This window comes from Canis aureus, chromosome X (genome assembly GCF_053574225.1).
Source record: "Canis aureus isolate CA01 chromosome X, VMU_Caureus_v.1.0, whole genome shotgun sequence".
Lineage (NCBI taxonomy): Eukaryota > Metazoa > Chordata > Mammalia > Carnivora > Canidae > Canis > Canis aureus.
The window spans coordinates 39372948-39379537 of NC_135649.1; positions in this window are offsets into that span (position 1 = coordinate 39372948).

A 6590-nucleotide genomic window follows, 5' to 3' on the forward strand; every position below is an offset into this window, starting at 1 on the left:
TAGCTGTGAAGTAAGTCTAGAAAGAAACTGGCTCACAGTGGAGTCTATAGTTGAAGGCCTGTGGGAGGGAAGTTTCCAGAAAAATTTTCCATTCATTGCTTGTGATGGAGACTTGGAAAAGAAATCAACAACCAAACTGAGAATGTGATACAGGCAAATAAAATAAGGTGGGGAAAAAAAAGCTATTAGAAACTACAGAAAAGGGGATCCCTGGGTGGCACAGCGGTTTGGCGCCTGCCTTTGGCCCAGGGCACGATCCTGGAGTCTCGGGGTCGAGTCCCGCATCGGGATCCCGGCATGGGGCCTGCTTCTCCCTCTGCCTGTGTCTCCGCCTCTCTCTCTCTCTCTCTGTGTCTATCATAAATAAATAAATCCTTAAAAAAAGAAAGAAAGAAACTACAGAAAAGGGATTCCTGGATGGCTCAGCGGTTTAGTGCCTGCCTTCGGCCCAGGGGGTAGTCCTGGAGTCCCAGGATCGAGTTCCACATCAGGCTCCCTGCATGGAGCCTGCTTCTCTCTCTGCCTGGGTCTCTGCCTCTCTCTATCTCTGTGTCTCTCATGAATAAATAAATAAAATCTTAAAAAAAGAAACTACAGAAAAATGAAAAAGCTGGATATGAAAAGAAATATAACCCAATTCTTGGTCCTGAGGTAAATACTATGTATACAGTCACGATAATGTAAACACTGATAACTGGTTTTAACTTTCAGATTAGCCTCCAAAGTACAGAAGACTTAATTATGATTATAGAAAGAGTGCAGAAGAAACATACAGGCATACCTTGTTTTATTGTGCTTTGCAAATATTGCCTTTTTTTTTTTAACAAGTTGAAGGTTTGTGGCCACCCGGCGATGAACAATTCTATCAGCACCATTTTTCCAACAGCATTTGTTCACCTCTCATCTCTATATCACATTTTGGTAATTCGCACAATATTTTTTAATATCAAAGAAAACTATATTTTAGTAAAATAATAACTTTAAACAAAATTTAGTTGATGACAATCATCAGAAAAACTTTAATCCAAACAAATATGCACAATTCAATTTAAATTATTTTTATTTTTCAGCCTTGGGATGATGGCTAAGTGAAGATTGCTAAAGCATGGGAAAAGAAGTGCAAATTTTTTTAAAAGATTTTTATTTATTTATTCATGAGAGACACGCACAGAGAGAGAGAGGCAGAGACACAGGCGGAGGGAGATGCAGGCTCCATGCAGGGAGCCTGATATGGGACTCGATCCCAGGACTCCAGGATCACACCCTGAGCCAAAGGCAGACGCTTTAACTGCTGAACCACCCAGGCATCCCACAAGTGCAAATTTGAGCACAACTCTTGCTTAGTAAAATCTTATGAATGCCATCCAACTTTTCAATATGCTGGATCTAGTTATGTGGATTTAGCATATTTACACTGTAATTCTCACAATACATGGAGCCCAACATGGGACTTGAACTCACAACCCTGAGATCGTGACCTGAGCCAAGATCAAGAGTCAGGCACTTAACCAACTGAGCCACCCAGTCGCCCCTTGACAATATTTTAAATATTTTCATTATTATTATAGTTGTTATGGTGTTCTGTGATCAGTGATCTTTGATGTTACTAATATAGCTGGTTTGGGCCACCATGAACTGCACCCATTTAAGACAGGGAACTTAACTGATAAATGTGTGTGCATTCTGACTGCTCCACTGACCAGCTGGCTGTTCCCCAGTCTCTCTTTCCTTGGGCCCCCCTATTCCCTGAGACACAACAATATTAAAATTAAGCCAATTAATAACACTACAATGCCCTCTAAATATTCAACTGAAAGGAAGAGTCAATCGATGCAGAAAATTTCATTGTTGTCTTTTTTTAGGAAATTGCCATGGTTATCCCAACCTTCAGCAACCACCACTCTGATCAGTGGCAAGATCCTGATTTGAGGCAAGATCCTCCAACCAGCAAAATGACCATGACTCCCTGAAAGCTCCAATGATGCGGTGCCTGGGTGGCTCAGTCTGTTAAGTACCTGACTTGATTTCAGCTCAGGTTGTGATCGCAGGGTCGTGAGATGGAGTCCTACATGGGTTCTACACTGGGCACAGAGCCCGCTTAAGATTGTCCTTCTCCCTCTGTCCTCCCCCTCTCCCTCCTTCCCTTCTCTGGGGAAAAAAAAAAGAGAAGAAAGCTCCAATGAAGGTTAGAATTTTTAAGCAACAAAGTATTTTTTAAATTAAGGTATGAACATTTTTCCTAGACCTAATGCTGTTGCACACTTACTAGACAATGGTATACCTTAAACATAACTTTTATATGCACTGGAAAGCCAAAAAATTTGACTTACTTTATTGTGGTATTTGCTTTATTGTCATGGCCTGGAACCCAACTTGCAATATCTCTGAGCAATGCCTGTAACAGATGAAAAAATTCGGGAGGTAAAAGGAAGAGAACTGAAGGCACATGAAATAAAAGCACTACACCCATAATATTTAAAATTCAAAGCAATTATGTAACTATGTTACACAAATGGGGGAGGGAAGAGAGAATGATATAAATGAGACGGAGGGGTATAGGCATTTTATGCAGAGGTAGGAGGAGGTAACTACAAGCAAAAACAGCAAAGTAGATGAAAGAAGTTATCCTGGAGAGCGTAAATATGGGACATGGCGTGGTGGAGCAGAAGCAGCCTGTTGCTTTGTGTCAGAGACCCTCCTGTATTCTACTAGGTTTTAATCCTGTTTGTGTATTACCTTGATAAATACCTCTTAGTTATTTAAGAAATTACACTATCTTTTTCAGGTTTTTGTTCAGTGAAGATGGTCACCACGGCCAAGTGAGATTTATATCAGAAAAAAAAAAAATCAGGGCAGCCCAGGTGGCTCAGCCATTTAGCGCCCGTCTTCAGCCCAGGGCATGATCCTGGAGACCCGGAATCGAGTCCCATGTCAGGCTCCCTGCATGGAGCCTGCTTCTCCCTCTGCCTGTGTCTCTGCCTCTCTCTGTGTCTCTGTCTCTGTCTCTCTGTGTCTCTCATGAATAAATAAATAAAATCTTTAAAAAAATCAGTTAACAAGTACTTGTTGGGGGCACTTGGATGGCTTAGTGGTTGAGTGTCTGCCTTTGGCACAGGTCATGATCCTGGGGTCCTAAGATCGAGTTCTGAGTCCTGCATCAGGCTCGCCGCAGGGAGCCTGCTTCTTCCTCTGCCTATGTCTCTGCCTCTCTCTCTCTCTCTCTCTCATGAATAAATAAATAAAGAAAATCTTTTTTTTTTTAAAGCAAGCATTTGTTGAACAATTATTATGTGCCCAGCACCTGCTCTGAGAGTACTTAAGACAGTCTCAATCCATAAGAAACTGACAATCTAGTTGGGTGAAACAAACCAGTCCACAAATCAGGGAGCGACATTGCATAGTAAAATGCTGAATCGTTTCGATGCTAATTTTTGCCCACTAGGAAATAATGGAAGCAGGAAGATGAAACCAGTGTAGACGGAAATTTGGGAAGGCTTCAGGTAGTCCTGGGGCTTGTTTCTGGCCATAAAGAATGAAAAAGATAGAAATCAGTTTAGAATAGAAAGGCCTTAGAGGAGACCACGTGAACAATGGCTGGGAGCAGATTTTTTTTTTTGTCCTGCTTAGTTGGTTATGTATTATTAGGTAGAAATTTTTATCCTTTCTAAATATCACTAAAAAGCTCTTTCTCTTTAAATCTCCCTAATACAACAACTTCCTCTGAGTGGATTATTTTTTTCTTGCTGACAATGCAGTATATTTTCTGTCGCTTTGCAGAATGGGAAGTGCCATTTACTAAATGAGCTCTTCTCTGTTCTGTCCTCCTTTGGTGCCAAGTCTTAATAAAGACAGATGGGTTTCCCCCACTGTGCTGCTGCTTCCCATCTCAGGCTGATGAATATGAGACTGAGAGCCTGACCCTGTCATTGTCAAGTAATATAAAAGGCTTTGTCCTTATTTATTGCCATACTTTAATTACTAGGGGAAAAGTATCAATTAAGAAACAAAGGATTTAAAATCATTTCCACAAAACCAGGATGTCTGAGCAAATGAAAACCTTTTTTTCTTTTCCTTTTTATCTTATTTGGTGGGGAAGAGTGAAAGTGATGGGGTGACTAGAGTTGTTTTGGTTAAATTTAATTAATAGGAACTCAGAGCAGAATGTTCCATGAAGAATAAATATGTCAAAAATCATGTTGTTCTGGGGCTATCAATTCAAATATTTGGGTTCCATTCAGTGACTATTTTAGTCAAGTTATTAGACTCCACTGGTCATTCTGGAAACCCTTCATAGACATGGCTGGCGTCAGTACATAAGACTTTAAAGAGGTTTCCCGGTATGAGCCCTGAAGATAAATTTTATAGTATAGTTGTTGACTCCCTGAACTCTTTGGGAGAAGATATTAATTGCTCCCCACGTGTTGTGATGTAATGTAGGAACACCAGGAATACTCCTCACCTCCAATGCACCCGAAACGATCCCCTCCTTCTTTCTACTGCCCCAAATCTATGCCATTCATTCGTTCCTTGGCGGTAGGATTTCAAGTCTCTAGAGACTGTCCGCTAAATTGCATCTGCCCCTCAGGTCAGACTTTTAAGGCTCCACTCAACTTCTAACCCTTCGATGTGAATGAGTTAATCCGATTGCATGTGTGTGTGTGTGTGTGTGTGTGTGTAATGATTTTTTTAAAGGATGCTATTGATGGGATTCCTGGGTGGCGCAGCGGTTTAGCGCCTGCCTTTGGCCCAGGGCGCGATCCTGGAGACCCGGGATCGAATCCCACGTCGGGCTCCCGGGCCTTGGAGCCTGCTTCTCCCTCTGCCTATGTCTCTGCCTCTCTCTCTCTCTCTCTCTCTCTGTGACTATCATAAATAAATAAAAAAAAATTTAAAAAAAAGGATGCTATTGATGCTTTTTTTTCTGCTGCTTAAAATTTTAATTCTACATTTCTATTCTACATCTATACTGTAATTTATATGTATGAAATCTATCATGTATGTAGAAAAGTGTATATAACATATGTGTGGTATTTAAGTAATAAGAATAAAATAAGCACCTGTCTACTCACTACCCAGCCTAAGAAATAGGATATAACCAAAATCTTTGAAGTACCTTGGGTACTCCTTCATCCTCTCCAGCATTAACCATGGTTCTGAATTTTGCGTTTGCCACCTCCTTGCTTTTCTTTATGTATTTCTAAACAATATTATTTAGGTTGTATGCACGTTTTGGATCTTCACATACATAGACTCACCCTGGGTATATTTTTCTGAAACTTTTTTTTTGCTCAGTATTATGTTTGTGAGATTCACCCACATTGATTAGTTTTTACCACCTAAGTATTTTTGTATAGATACATCAACATGTATCCATTCTCCTGTCAGATTGCTTACTTTGGGTGTAAAACCCTTTTTTTCAAGACAATACATATTTATTATTTAAAAAAGAACTCTAAGCAATATATAAAGTGAAAATTCTCTCCACTCTACCCCCTCACCTTTAACACTTTAGTTTCTGTATCTCCAGTTTTTCCATGCACTTGTGAGTACATGTCTATGTGTGTGTACACCTATAAGGAATGAGATTACACACATATTGTTCTGTAATTTGTTTTCATTTGACCATGGACTATGGGCAGCCTTCCATGTCATTAGTTACATATGCACCTTGTTTTTTTTTTTTTTTTTTCACCTTGTTTTTTTTTAAAGATTTATTTATTTATTTGGGAGAGAGAGAGAAAGAGAGAGCGGTGGAGGGGTAGAGGAAGAGGGAGAGAAAGAATCTCAAGCAGCCTCCATGGAGCTGGATGTGGAGCTCAATCTCACAACGCATGAGATCATGACCTCAGGCAAAACCAAGAATTAGATGTTTAACCAACTGAGCTACCCAGGTGCCCCTCACCTTGTTCATTTAAAAGTCTTCCCTTCATTCCTTATTATGTAACTTAAATTATTATTTTTATTTTTTTATTGGAGTTCAATTTGCCAACATATAGCATAACACCCAGTGCTCATCCCGCCAAGTGCCCCCCTCAGTGCCCATCACCCGGTCACCCCATCCCCCTGCCCACCTCCCTTTCCACTACCCCTTGTTTGTTTCCCAGAGTTAGTTGTCTCTCATGTTTTGTCACCCTCACTGATATTTTCATTCATTTTCTAACCAATATCCTATTGATGAACATCAGGTTGTTTTGCTGTTATAACAACACTGCAATGATTGTCCTTACATGTACCTATCTCAGCACAGAAAAATGAATTGTTGGGTTACAAATATTCCAGCTTAAACATTTTATTGATACAGCTAATTGCCTTCCAAAAGGAGTCACCAGTTTATAGTCCCATCCATACTGTTTTGGTATAATCCTTCTCTACATGCTACCTCTAGTGATGGCTAGGTGGTGATAATGAATGTCTCTTGTTTCTAATTATAAAATACTGTATTTCATTTGTAGATAAAGATGTAAGAGAGAGAAAAGAATGTTAAGAAAAAGTAAAGACCTCTTGTATGCCTATAAATCAAGAAGAACCATAATTATCCACTTGGTGTAGTTAATTTCTACTCTTCTTTACTTTTGTACATTGATGACCTT